General features: G+C 37.2%; 1 long non-coding RNA gene across 4 annotated transcripts; it reads left to right on the top strand.

The window, feature by feature from the left end:
- The first annotated feature begins 5,283 nt into the window (after nucleotides 1-5,283).
- LOC129739586 (uncharacterized) lies at nucleotides 5,284-13,280 on the top strand. 4 transcript variants are annotated; one of them, XR_008735904.1, is made up of 8 exons: nucleotides 5,284-10,276; nucleotides 10,337-10,723; nucleotides 10,801-10,973; nucleotides 11,028-11,607; nucleotides 12,262-12,390; nucleotides 12,452-12,605; nucleotides 12,667-12,867; nucleotides 12,940-13,280. It is a non-coding gene; the product is annotated as an uncharacterized LOC129739586 (long non-coding RNA). The 4 variants fall into 4 exon arrangements; XR_008735903.1 differs by having other exon boundaries at nucleotides 5,287-10,276; nucleotides 10,801-11,325; nucleotides 11,418-11,607; XR_008735901.1 differs by having other exon boundaries at nucleotides 5,285-10,276; nucleotides 10,801-11,607.
- The last annotated feature ends 967 nt before the right edge of the window (nucleotides 13,281-14,247 follow it).

Below are 14,247 nucleotides of genomic sequence, written 5' to 3'. Positions count from 1 at the left end.
TGTAGATGACGAAAAATAGTGTCACGAGATCGTTAGTGCAAGCTACTAATGTTAGTACCGCGAAAAATTAGTTGAATTCCGATTTCAACTAGCGACCCCTCTAGTGAAAGGGTTTGACTTGTAGGTGACGAAAAATAGCAACGCGAGATAGCTAGTACAAGCTACTAGTGTTAGTACCGCGAGAAATCAGTAAAGCTCCGATTTCAACTTTCGACCGGTCTAGTGAAAGGTTTGACTTTTAGATGACGCAAAATAGTCTCGCGATATCGCTTATACAAGCTACTAGTGTTAGTACCGTGAGAAACTAGATTAGCTCTGATTTCAACACCTACAAGTCGAACCCTTTCACGAGAGGAATCGCAAGTTGAGATCGGAGCTAAACTTATTTCTCGCGGTGCTAACACTAGTAGCTTGTACTAGCGAACTCGCGAGACTTGTTTTCGTCACCTATTAGTTAAACCCTTTCACTTGACCGGTCGAAAGTTGAAATCAGAGCTAATCTTTCACTAGAGGAGTCGCAAGTTAAAATCGTAGCTTACTAAATTCTCGCGGTACTAACACTAGTAGCTTGTACTAGCGAAGTCGCGACACTATTTTTCGTCACCTACAAGTCGAATCCTTTCACTAGAGGGGTCGCAAGTTGAAATCGGAGCTTAACTAATTTCTCGCGGTACTAACCCTAGTAGCTTGTCTCCGGTCTCAGGTTCAAAGTCTCATGTCTTAGGTCTCAGGTCTCATGTTTCATGGCTATGTCTCATGCCTCAGGTCTCATATCTTATGTCTCATGCCTCATGTTTCATGTCTCCGGTCTAAAGTCTCATGTTTCATGGTTCTTGCCTCACGCCTCAGGTCACATAACCTAAATGTCATGTCTCATGCTGAGGTCTTAAGTCTAATATCCCTTGTCTCAGGTTCCTGGTCTCAGGTTCCAGATCTCATGTCTAGTTTCTAATGTTTCATGTCTCTTTTCTCAGGTCTTATGTCTCATGTCTCATGTCTCAGGTCTCAAGTCTCAGGTCTCAAGTCTTGGGTCTCAGGTCTCAGGTCTCAGGTCTCAGGTCCCAGGTCTCAGGTCTCATGTATCATGTTCTTAGTCTCAGAGCTAAGATTTTCCCAACTTCAAAAAGATTTTAAGTGTTTTCCTTTGAAAAGGACTTAGATTATTTTCTCTCAAAAACCGTGTTAATTCGCGAAATCCGTGTAAAAATACCGTGTTAATTCCCGAAAACCGTGTAAAAAAAGGCGTGTAAAAAAAACCGCGTAAAAAAAAACCGTGTAAAAAACCTTGGTGTACTTGCGCTTTTTTTTTCTTCAGGATCTCGTTGCGGTCGTTCTGCGTTGGTGGACTCGTTGGGGGACACCTTGGCTACGACGTAACGGGATTCCGGAATAGAGAGTCAGGAACAGAGCAGCTCACCCCCTTGGGGCAAGCCGAGCGACAACTTGGCCTAAGTGTCGGGTAAAGGCCTAATGTTTCGATGCGGTCCGGGGAGGGTCACTTTTGTCACGTGAGTGTCTGACACTTCCGAGTGGGCACTAGCGGACGCGGTCGGCGGTCGGATACCCAGATGGGGTTCCTCCAGGCCACACTATTGCCGACAGTGCCGTTGGGGTTGTAACGTGGGGGCACTTTTCAATAATAGCACGCCCTTACTGCACTCACGGAACACCGGTGTCTTTTATAAAGCGGCAATAGTGATACCGGCACTGGGGAACCAATAACTTTCTGGTATCCACTACACTTAACCTCACTCGGCCGACCAGCTAGGAAAACGAATCGTGTAGTCCTCTAGCTGATCGTTGATTTCGGTCAAAGAAACGGATGGGGGTCTGATCTCCCGATTGCGGTAGAAACGTGGTCACTTTGGGCACGTGACGTCACTGTCGCTTAGAAAAACCACTCGACCCGAACCGAAACTTTTCATCCAATCAGCCACGAGCTATAGGCGCAGCCCGTATTTATTGATTTGTTGTTATCTTCCTATCCTTTTCTACTTCCCGCTTGTGGTGTTGCTGTCCCCTTCGTTGAATACCTTGAACTCGAACGCTTAACAACTATTTACAATGATGGCTGGTGTCGGACTTACAAACGGTTAACATTTACGCCTACTCTGTACATCCCATATAAAAAAATAACTCTAAGAACAAAATTAACACAAAATTATGAAAAATATAAAAAATTGTTGAGTAGGTCAGACAAAGAAGATAATGTTATAAAATTCATTAAATTATGTAAACTTACGGATAAGCTATGAATTGTAATCTTGAACTGTTTAGACACAAAAGCCATATTAATGGTAAAATCATAAGATTGTATTTTGGTCGAAAATTCTCGTATAAAACGCAATGCGTAAAAAGTACTCATTGAGTGTTGGACAAAATTTGCGGCCTTTGAACTGCAATAACTTTTCTGTTTCAAATCCAATCGAGTTACAGTCTTCGGGTGAAATATTTGTCTCAACTTAGGCTTTAAGAAAATTAATCATATAAAACAATCAGCTAGTGATGGAAGAAGTTATTGATGAAAAACCAGTATTTTTCGTTCCTTCTGGGCAAAATACCTCAAAATTTTATTCACGTTTGAGACTCAAGCAACCCCTCTTTATGGTCAGATCTTCCTGAAACTTGGCATGTGAACTTCTGGTAAGCTAATAAATAATTTTGACTTGGAGCGAGTGAGATTTATCATGTTTCATTCTTCCTATACTATGATAAGTGTACTGCGGTTTGTTAAATTATGAAAAACTACAAAAAATACTGTTATGGTAAAGTAGCCATAACTTCTTCAAATTTCAACCGATTTTGATAAATAACCACTTGAAATCTTTGTTTTAAATTGACATTGAGGCGCAAAAGAAAATCAGATTTTTTAAATGCTACCATCGAGTCTAAAACTTTCGTTGAAATAAAATTTTCTCTAAAAAAATGCGTTTTTTATAAATTTTTTTCTCATAAAGTCACTAATATCAACAATACTGTTGGTCAAACGCAAAAACTGTGTCTAGATGATCGATAGAAAATTTATTCACCTTCAATATGCAAAAGAGGGATTTCAAATTACTGTTATGCCGTCCGAGATATTTTAATCTAAGTACAAGAACATTTTTAATTTTTCCGAAATTTCATATTTGGAGCATAACTCAAAAACGGTTCTACTGAGATTTTTTTGAATTTCATTTTCGGATTCAGCGCCCGATTTTACATTAAAAATGTTGGTCAGTTAATCAGGTTCACGATTTTTTTTAAATTTTGTAAACTAGTGTAATTAACGCTAAAAAATTAAAAAAAAATAAAGGCTAGCTTTGTTCGGCTTGTTTTACGGACTTAATTTATCTTTAAATATTTGAAGCAATTTGACTTTGAAAATGGATCGTGAATTGATTTCTTTTAATTCATTGGATAGGGAATTATATTTTGTTGGTCCAATAAACGATATCCTTTTTTGTCCTAAGGAGGTTTAAGATCGACACCGTTGAAGATGATTAAGGTGACGAGTATTATGTGTTCGTATTCCCGTTGTGAAACGTAGGTTTTGAATAGAAGTTGACGAATGCAGGTTATCAAAAACATACAATACAGTTTGGAGATCACAAAGATCTGATAAGGGTAAGATATTATGGACTCTGGATGAATAAATAAGCCTAGTTGGATGCAGCAAAGGAAGATTGTAAATATTTTTCAAGCATCTATTTTGCAAAGTTTGAAGTTTATGTAAGTGTGAAAGAGATGCTCGTCCCCAAACTGTTATAAGATAGTGAAATAAAGAGTGAATGAATGCATAATAGAATTTTAAAAGAACATGTTGTGGCACGAAGTTCTTCAATATCCAGAGTACACCACAGAGGGGAGAAATTCTTTTTTCTAAATGTTGTATATGACAACTCCAGGAAAGAGTACTATCTAAATGGATACCTAAGTATTTGAAGGTTTCCACCTCTTGTATGGCAAACTGATTCATATGTGGATCCCTGTGTTGTGATATTACTTTCCTGGATGAATAGAATAACATGTATTTAGTTTTTTCGTAGGTTAAAGAGAGCAGATTGCTATTGAAAAATGTAGATAGCAATTTCAAATCATGTTCCAGGTTTTCGATAATTGTATTTGGAGACTTTCCTGTGTAAAATAAAGCAGTATCATCCGCAAAAAGCCGTGCTGTACCAATAAGGGGAAGATTACAAATGTCGTTAATGTAAATTAGAAAAAGTAAAGGACCTATGTTACTGCCCTGTGGAACCCCTATATTAATATTTGTGAATTCGCTCGCTATTCCTTCAACCACAACAAATTGTTTCCTGTTGTTCAAATAACTTCGAATTATGTCATTTGCTTTTCCCCTTATTCCGTATTTGTTCAACTTTTCTAATAAAATTTCATGATTCAGTGTGTCGAACGCTTTTTTCAGGTCCAAAAATAAAGCTCCGACAATATTTTTAGAATCAACCTCTGTTATAATTGAGTCAACTAGTTCAAAAATAGCTATAAGAGTGATGGAGCCTGCTCTGAAACCGTATTGCATTTTGTATAAAATATTATTACTACTAAGAAAACTCATGATTCTGTTTACTAATAATTTTTCGAACACTTTTCTGAAGACACTGAGCGTAGAAAATGGTCGATAGTTGTTGACATCTTCTGGATCACCTGATTTGAATATTGGGGTTACTTTCGCTACTTCAAGGCAATCTGGAAAACATCCTGTTTCAATTATTGAGTTGAAAAACTTTGCAAGAATATGTGAAAAAAGCTGGTTGTTATTTTTAATAACACTTGTTGGGAAACAATCCGGTCCACAACTTTTTTTGCTTTTGAGGCTCAGTATTACTAATTTTACTTCATTTTCAGCTGTTGGTTGAAGGAAGATTGAATTCCTTACCTCTTTTATATTGGACAAAGCATCAAACTCAGGTTCATTTGGTATTTCCTTGGCAAGGTCCAATCCAACTGAAGAGAAAAAATTGTTGAATTTGTTACCAAGCATTTTTTTTTGTCAGTTATAAGGTTTGGACCTTCGGTAAGTTTTTTTGATGGAAAATTGTTGGATCTCCCCAAAAGTTGGTTTATATTTTTCCAAAGTTTAGAGTGTATTGTATTATTGAGTAGTCTTTAATAGTACAACCGTTTGCACGTTTTTTTTTTAAGATACAGTTTTTTGTTTATATGCTGAAGCATTTCTTTAAGGTGAACATCATAGGGATGTTTTTTAACACGTTTCAAATAGTTGTTTTTCATGTTTATTAAAATCCATAGGTCATACGAAATCTATGGACAGTAACTACCTTTCATGTTTATTTTCTTCGATATAGTTTTAGTACACCGTTTGAATAAGCTATTGTATGTGGTTGAGATTTCTTGAATGCCGCTGTTCACGTTGCCTGGGACAAAGGTTCTTAGATAGTTCGAGAATAGTTCATTAAGTTTAGCGTGATCCGTAATCTCTCTTGTCAAGACCGTTTTTTGTCTTTTTTGCAACATTTCAAAAGACGTGAGAATCTGCAAATGATCACTAACGTCTGAAAAGATGGTATCATTTTTTATTCGTTCTAAATCTTATACTTTGCAAATTACATGGTCTAAAAACTAGTATAGACGAAGGCCAGAAGTTTGTAAGATTTTAAATTTTGTTAATTTAGATAAAAATTCATTGTTTCAAATATAATTTTAGTGTCCACTGATTCTAAAATCCGCCGAAAAACGTCGATGATTTAAATCACATTAAAGCGCGGCGATAAACAAAATTCCAATACGAAAACCGGTTACGAAAAACAAATTAGCTTGAGATTTGCAAATTTGCATTTACAAGTATAAGTAGGGAAACCTCTGTTGCCTAGAAATTTCCTTTTTGTCAAAACTAACGTGTGATTATATGAAATTATTTTATCGGCTATATCGGTGAAATTTTATATTCTTTGAGAAAGAATATTTAAGAATTGAAAGATTATATACGGATAGAAGATTAGAATAGGGTGAAAGATGTTGAAAATGAGCGGAAGGGTAATTTTGATTTGAAAAACTTTTCATCACATTTCATCGTTTTGTTCCTCACGGGCCTACTACCTTGCAGTGGTAGATACGGGATAGATTTGTAGCTACCACCACACAATAGTAGGCCTAGCTTGGTATGTCCCACAAGCGGAAGACTTGCAGTACGAACGAACAAAAAGACGGCTAGACCGCACGTAATGATACAATACCGAGAACCGCATCTAAAGGGTGATACGGTCAAAATTTGGTCAATATCAACTTGACGAATTTCCTTCAATTTTGCATTTAAAAAACCTGAACACCCCTCATTTTGAAGGTGTGTGTGTGTAGAATGTTGCTCCTATTTTGATTTTGGAATCCACTCTTAAGTTATCAAAATGCCGTCCAAGGAAGAAGAGCAGCGTATCAAAATTTTGCTCGCACATCGCGAAAATTCGAGCTTCTCGCGCGCAAAGCTGGCAAAATCGCTAAAAGTTGCCAAATCAACCGTTACAAATGTAATTAAAGTGTTTGGGGAACGTTTGTCAACCGCCAGGAAGTCTGGATCGGTGAATAATCGAAAACCGGAAGCCGCTGAGACGACAAAGAGAGTTGCCGATAGTTTCAAGCGAAACCCTAACCTCTCTCTCCGAGATGCCGCAAATAAGCTGGGTGTACCGTCTACAACCGTGCATCGAGCCAAAAACCGAGCCGGACTATCGACTTACAAAAAGGTAGTGACTCCAAAACGCGATGATAAACAAAATACGACGGCCAAAGCGCGATCCCGGAGGCTGTACACGACGATGCTGACGAAGTTTGACTGCGTGGTAATGGACGACGAAACCTACGTCAAAGCCGACTACAAGCAGCTTCCGGGACAGCAGTTTTATACGGCAAAACGAAGGGGAAAGGTAGCAGATATATTCAAGCACATGAAACTGTCAAAGTTCGCGAAAAAATATCTGGTTTGGCAAGCCATCTGTACCTGTGCGTGGCTTGAAAAGCAACATTTTCATAGCTTCCGGGACTGTCAACCAAGAAATTGACGTGAAAGAGTGTTTGAATAAACGTCTGCTGCCTTTGCTGAAGAAACACGGTTGTTCCGTACTGTTTTTGCCGGATTTGGCATCTTGCCATTACGGTAAAATGGCCATGAAGTGGTACGCCGCCAACAACGTGCAGATGGTTCCCAAGGACAAGAACCCTCCCAAAACGCCAGAGCTCCGCCCAATTGAGAAATACTGGGCTATTGTCAAGTGGAACCTAAAGAGGACCAAAAAACTGCTAAGGACGAGTAGCAGTTCAAGGCAAACTGGCTTTCTGCGGCGAAGAAGGTGGACAAGGTGGCTGTACAAAATCTGATGACAGGGATTAGGCGTAAGGCCCGGCGATTCGGATTTGGAAAAGCGGAAGCCTAGCTGAATATTTTTCCTGAATTTTATACTAATTAAAATTGAAAAAGAAATTTAATTTGATTTATTAAATTATCGATTTCACCGATTTACACGCGTTGTCCCTTGACCAAATTTTGACCGTATCACCCATTATCGATAAATGTGTCTCGGTTGTATTTGGAGCTTTTCTGAGCGATCACATTTCATCTTTTTGTTCGTTCGTACTGTAAGTCTTCCGGTGATTAACTCTTCATTTCAATAACGTGTGATTGTTTTATGATTTTTAAAATTAGATTAAGGTAGCGGGCTTTTGTTTAAAATAAGGTTTGGAAAAATGCAAATTTTGTTCGATGGAAGTCTTTAATTTGCACTTAAAAACTATTCACGCTACGTGAAAATGTACATAGATTTTTTCACCTTGAAAATCACGTGGAATCTATGTGAATTTCAGGTAGCAAATAGAGCTCACGTAGCGAACAGAATTCACTTAATTTTCATGTGAGTTTCGCTTGAAGCATACTTGGAAAAGGAATTCGTTCTGCTATATGCAATTCACACACTTTTCATATTTAAATGAACGTAGCGGATGTTTCACGGATAAAAAAGTCTACTAGTTGTTATAAAAATTCGTATGGTTGCCAATTCCATGCCAATGATTTTCAATTCAACATACCGTTTTACTTGATCAACATCGATATCAACGAACAAATCAGCGTAGCTGTGAAGTTGTTTTGGCTATCGAAGATTTCTCATCTGCTCATTGCTAATATGGCGGAACTGGCTATTTTATTCAGGTCAACTAAAAAATTGTTTTAGAATCTCACAAACACAGAAGTTGGTGAAAGTTATTTTTTTTGAGGACACACGTCAGAAAGCGAAAATGTAATGCTAAGAGCCTCACGTAAATCAAGCAATAATTCACGTTTTAAATGCCAGCCTGAAAATCCAGGTGAATTTACATTTCAGTTGAGTGTGGATTTCTTGAATATTTTTTCCATGTACCTAATGCTAATGAAATGAAAATTCTAAGTTTATTGTTGAATTCCTTGGTTACAATTTTCCTGGATACAGAAAAAAAAGTGAAAGCATGTTATGAATCGTAAAATTTTATCCGAAAAGGCAATATCAGTTAAAAAATCTAACAAAAAAATTTGCAATATGTTTTATTTCTAAAACGAAAATTTTTAAGACTACATAGGTTTCGAACCTCAAAATAAAGTTTGAATTCGAAACACCTTATAGTAGTTGTGACGTAAGGCAAACTGTAGTACATGCAGAGGATTAAAAAAAACCCTCGAAAATTCATACATAATTCAAATAGGGATCAATTTTGATCAAATGAATATGCTGCCAAATATGTTATTTACGAATGCTGAATCGAAAAGCTTGATGTAATAAATTTGAGAGCGGGAATTTTTATGGAATGGTAGGTAGGGTAGGGTAGGGTAAGTCGAGTCGGTAAATTACTTGTTGCAATTCTTCAATTCTCGGTAAACTTTTTAACAAAATTATCAAGGCATCTTTTTTACTGTATAATTATCTCTTTTCTACATTAACCAGATAACAGTCAAATGTTTTAACATTCTCGGTTAAGTGTAAAGCATTGCACGAACAGCAATCGTCTCCTCAAACCCCCATGTACCTTAATTTATTCTTATCAGGAGACAAAAGTTACATTTTCGGCAACCGGTTTTTTTTTTAATTATAGTGATAAAATTCGTCTACATATCTCTCCTTTCTTCGGGAAATAACTGAAGCGATGTAAAACCTGTTGTGTAAATTTCTGACCATTCCAATGTCTTTTCAAAAGGAGAATCAGCGAATGCTGGAAGGAACGATTTAAAGATTGACTGAAATTCAGCGAAAACTCGATCGAAACTTCGAGATTTTCTGCTTCAAACTTTATTCTTGACTGAATACTAGAAACAAGTTGTTTTTATATACCTACTGTATGTGTATACCTGTATGGCTCTAAACATCTTTTATCTGCAGGGTCATTCAGCAATATTTCTTCATTTCCTCAACCCTTAAATGCATGGTGTTGTTTAAAAGCAACACTTACTAAAATCCAATCATATGATGATGACAAATTTTCTATAGAGATTGAAATGTTTTGATGGTTTCTCATTCGTCTATAAGAAATTTGAAAACATGTGTAAGGAACTGGCTACACTCCTGTTGAGTTGTGTAATTCGAATTAAAATAATATTTAACTGCATAGCTATACTCATAAAAAAAAGTCATGTATTAAGGGGTTATCTTACAGTACATACTGCAAACAATATACCGTGTAACAGTTTTAGCTATAAGAGCAAGTTCGCTGGTGTTGGGAAAAAGTGGTAGAAATTTTGACATTTTGAAAATTTTAACTTGCAAAAATGTTCTCAAGATCTTTGGGCGTTGTATTTTTTGACAGCACTGTTTCTTTTTCAGCCGTATGTGATAGAAATATTGCTATTTTTGCATCACAGCGAAACTACTGTCGTGATCGACCGGTTTAATTAGCCATTTCGGCATCATTTTTTTCACACCGTTTTTCAAAACCGACATCACTTTTCGAAACTCGTCTTTAAACAGACGTTCTTTTCTATCGGACCCGCTTTCGTCCTCTTCTCTCTCCCTCTTTCTTTAATTTCCTCTCCGTTCAACGACGGTAACGACCAGACCTGTCAGCTGCACACGGTAATTTTCAAATATTCAGAGACTGATTTGTTTTGGTTCAGGAGTCACACCATGTATGAAGATGAAAACAACTGAATTGAAATCAATCAAAATTTTGAGTTGTTTTCATCTAGTGAGTTTCAAAACCTGGTAGTTAGAAAAAAACGCACCCTTTTTTGTGCAAAACAGATGAAAACAACTCAGAGCGTTTAAAGAACGGTTGAAAACAAAAGTTAATTGTCGGACGGTGGCGGGTAAACTTTGAGATTTGTTTTATTTATTTGTGTTAATATATATTTTAATCCTCTCTATAGGATGGTTTCCGACGGGTGCGGGTAGATTTTCGCCACTGGAATAGGCGGAAGTACCGGCCCAGGACCCAGGACCGATTATATAAATGGTGACATATGTCATCGGGAACATTTTCAACATATCGAACGGCAGGAAACGAGCGGCAATCTGCACAAAGGACGACGAACGTTAGCTGCCAAAAATCCAAAATTTTAAAAGAAACTCCAAAATCGAAATGACAGCATGTAAAAATGAACGCTTTCCACGAAGGGCACGAGAAAAGGACAATTTAAGCAGCAGCAAACCACCGTCAGCAGACTATCAAAGAGAAAGAACTATCCCCTGCACCGGTTGCTGAAGCACCAGGTGCCTCAGCGGCTCCAGCAAAATCACACCCCTAATTCAAGCAAGTAAATAAGTTACCAAAAAAATATTTAAAATAGGTATGTATGTATAGTTTTAACCAGTTTTTTTCCCTGAATGCCAGCAAAACGTATCTTTGGCCGCATCGTTGGGTTCGGATAGTGGAACTCATGCTGAACCGGAGCAAAAAGGGTGGCGGTTCAAGGTGGTGGATCTGATGAACGCCAAAACGAAGCAAAGACAACGTTCGCACCGTAGTTGATGTGATGCTAACAAATCACTTCCCCCATGCGACAGGTGATAGTGAAATTTGAGCTTTTTATATGGAATATCTATTTTATTCCTCTTAAGGTTGGTTTTCACCGGATGATACTAATCGGACACACATTGCTCAGCCGGATTTCTCAGGGGATTAATGCTGGCCAGAAACCTAGTTTTCCATCAAAAATTTCGTGCTTCAGTGTTTCATCCATCGCGTCAATATTACAATCGGAACGTTTGATTTGCTCTTATTTTCGGATCGTGTTGTCACCAAACTTGCGCATCAGCCGATTCTCGTCATCTTAGTGTCGTAAAGGATCTACGATCTGGATCATCCGCATCATGCCCGAAATTGGAAAACCAAATAACATCTTCCATCGTTATCAAGGTACGATTTCAAATTACTTCCATTTTATACAATTTTTATTATCGTAGGATGGGTCACTCATCTTTTCTGGTTGGTTTCTTCACGGACGGCAGAAAAACCGGCGTATAATAGTGACTAACGCTTGGTAATGATTGCTATGATCAGCAGGAGGAAAATATTTCAAAATCGATGATTCTTATATCAATGAAATGACAGCGAATTTGTCTATGACAATCGCGCCATCTCTACATAGAAAACAGCGCAGATTGGGATCGAGATGATGACGAATAGGAGGATATCAAGGTATCGAATTACGTGAGCAAGGTTGATATTGAAAAGTTTTTTTTTTTCGGGGGAGAAACCACTAAGACCAGTTGCTAGTTTTTTGTAGCATTACCCCACATTATTTGTTTTTACTATCAGTTTAGTATACTCAGTTTAGATTTGTTGTGCCTTTCGAAGCTTTAAACTACTAATGACTTTCAATCAGTGTTTCAAAACTACCTCAAACTTTGAAATCTTTTTGAGCACTCAAGGTGATCAGCATAATTTGAAGGCTGAGGAAAATAAAGCATTTTAAGTTATTAAAACACCAAAACAGCACAAATCTGTTAACTAATTACGTTTTCATTGACAAAAAAAGTTATCTCCTCCGTTTGCTCCTATTTATGTAGATCACAAGTTAGCTTATTCTTTGCTTGCTAACAAATTGAAAATCGATACCCCGCAAGCGAAGTTTGCCACAGCCGTTATTTTTTAGGTTTTATGGCCATAGATCGAACTACAAAGAGAAGACTACTGGTATAGTTAGTTAACAGTTTTATTAAGACTAACATTTACCAAGGTTATAAGAAACACACCTTGACCTTTACTTTAACTGATCGTTTCTTATATAGCTAAATTTACAAGTTTTTTATTTCAGTATTTCAGTTGTTTATTATTTTCCAAATTTCTCAGTTTTCCACCGTTTCTACCGTCCACCGAAATGTCCTGAAGAAAAGCGCTTCCTCGGTTGACAAAGACGGAGATTCACTGTCATCCGGAATTGGAGTTTGAAGCGTGTCCGTTGGCACCTTGAATCAAGCGGTGAGTTTTCTCTTTCTATCTTAATGAAAAAAAACATATTTAAATTCATTTCCCCTTACAGAGTCACTCTTAGACGGAACTTCTACACGACTGATCATCTACTGGTTAGCCGCGGAGGTGTTCTAAAACCGACCATCAGTTCGCAGAACCAAATCAACAGAACCATTTGTACGAATGGTGGCAAGTACATCAACCTACGCTATTAACCGGCGGTGGTACTTATGCTCTCTCGAATTACTCAAAGAATTCTTCCCATCATAGATTTTATCTTTTAAGTGAGCATCGCTTCGAGCGGTCAGGATGATTCTAGTTCGGAAGAATCTTCCACCAGCACCAGCGTGAATGTACCCATCAAACCCGAGTCCAAACAAAATCGCCCTGCACAACCACAAGCGGAAAGTCGGGAACAATACTAGCTTGAGTCATTTAGAAATGGAAGGTTGCTTTTGAAGGATGGCTATTTTGATAATGTAGTTTGTGAGTCCTTCTTTGAAAACTAGTACTTTAAAAAATCAGAATACTAACACTTCGTTTTTCCTTAATTTACAGTAACCAACCAGTAGTGTTCAAACATCACGAACCAGTTGGTGCAACGCTTAGAAGGCTACGGAGATGAAGAGGATGATGATTTTTCTGATTATAAGGATCTCATGCCCCCACCGAGCGCAACGAAGATGTGGTTTCATGCTGACCAAAATCAACAAGCCCTCTAGTTTGTAGGGTTAAATTCCACAGGATGGGGGTTGGCTACGCTACTGGGATCGATGGAAGTCCCGGCGGAGCAAAAGACCACACTGGACGCTCCCCAGTACACCATCGTAAAATTCGTCTGTCGGCAGAAGGGCAATATGCTACTCGTCAACAGCAGAATATGCTTACTGCCACAAAAAAGCGACGGAAAATAAACTTATTTTCAGAAATTTTTTAAATTTATTTTATTTCATTCGAAATTTAAATTTATTTTCCCAAAAAATTATAATCCCTTTCGAAACCGTGTTAAAATTTTAAAAATTTTGAGTTGTTTTGGCTCAGACCGTTCAGACGCTTCTTTAAAATGCCTGATTGAAAACAACTCAGAATTCGCGAAAACCCCTACAATTCATTTCTGAGTTTTACCGCTCTAATCAAAATTTGAGTTTTCCCAGTTTTGGCGCATTTTGAATTGTTTTCCTTCAAATCTGAGTCGAGGAGAATTAGAGTGCAGGGCCGATTACTTTGACATATGAAAATTTTGCCACATATTCAATTTCTCTAGTTCAATCCATCCACTCAACTAACACTCACCTTAATTCCTTCAATTGTATAATTCAAACTATTTCCTATATATATTTTTTCTATATATTATTTATCCTTATCTTATTCCCTACATTCGCCTCCGCCTCTACACTATTATTTAAGTTCTAAACGATAATGCCCATGTTTGTCTAGAAACTCTTCCAATTTATTAGACGGATAGTTAGGCAAATGTTCATTACTGAATTGATTCATGTCATTCTGTTTCCATTTCCCCTTTTTTATTATCTGTTTTCCGTTATTCTCTCATTTCCATTCTTTATTTTTCGTTTTGCCTTCCATAATAATCCTTTTTTTCATCGCTCATTTACCATTAATATTTGTCACAAACCATTTGTTATGTTTTCGTATTCACATATTTTCTATACATTACTTTAAATTCTCCATTATGCTCATTCTCCGGTTGCATTTTTTTCGAATAATCTCTATTTCTTTGTATTCTACTCTCATCAACCGATTTTTTTCTGTAATTTTTGAATCCATTTTTTTTTATTTCTAATTCTATAAATGTTCTGTTCTCAATTCTTTCTTCTGAATTTTTAGGTACTTTTTTTTATTCATTCA

The sequence above is a fragment of the Uranotaenia lowii genome, chromosome 1, assembly GCF_029784155.1.
Source record: "Uranotaenia lowii strain MFRU-FL chromosome 1, ASM2978415v1, whole genome shotgun sequence".
NCBI classification, from domain to species: domain Eukaryota; kingdom Metazoa; phylum Arthropoda; class Insecta; order Diptera; family Culicidae; genus Uranotaenia; species Uranotaenia lowii.
Note: the sequence above shows the minus strand (reverse complement) of the source record. Positions and strands in the feature narration are given on the sequence as shown.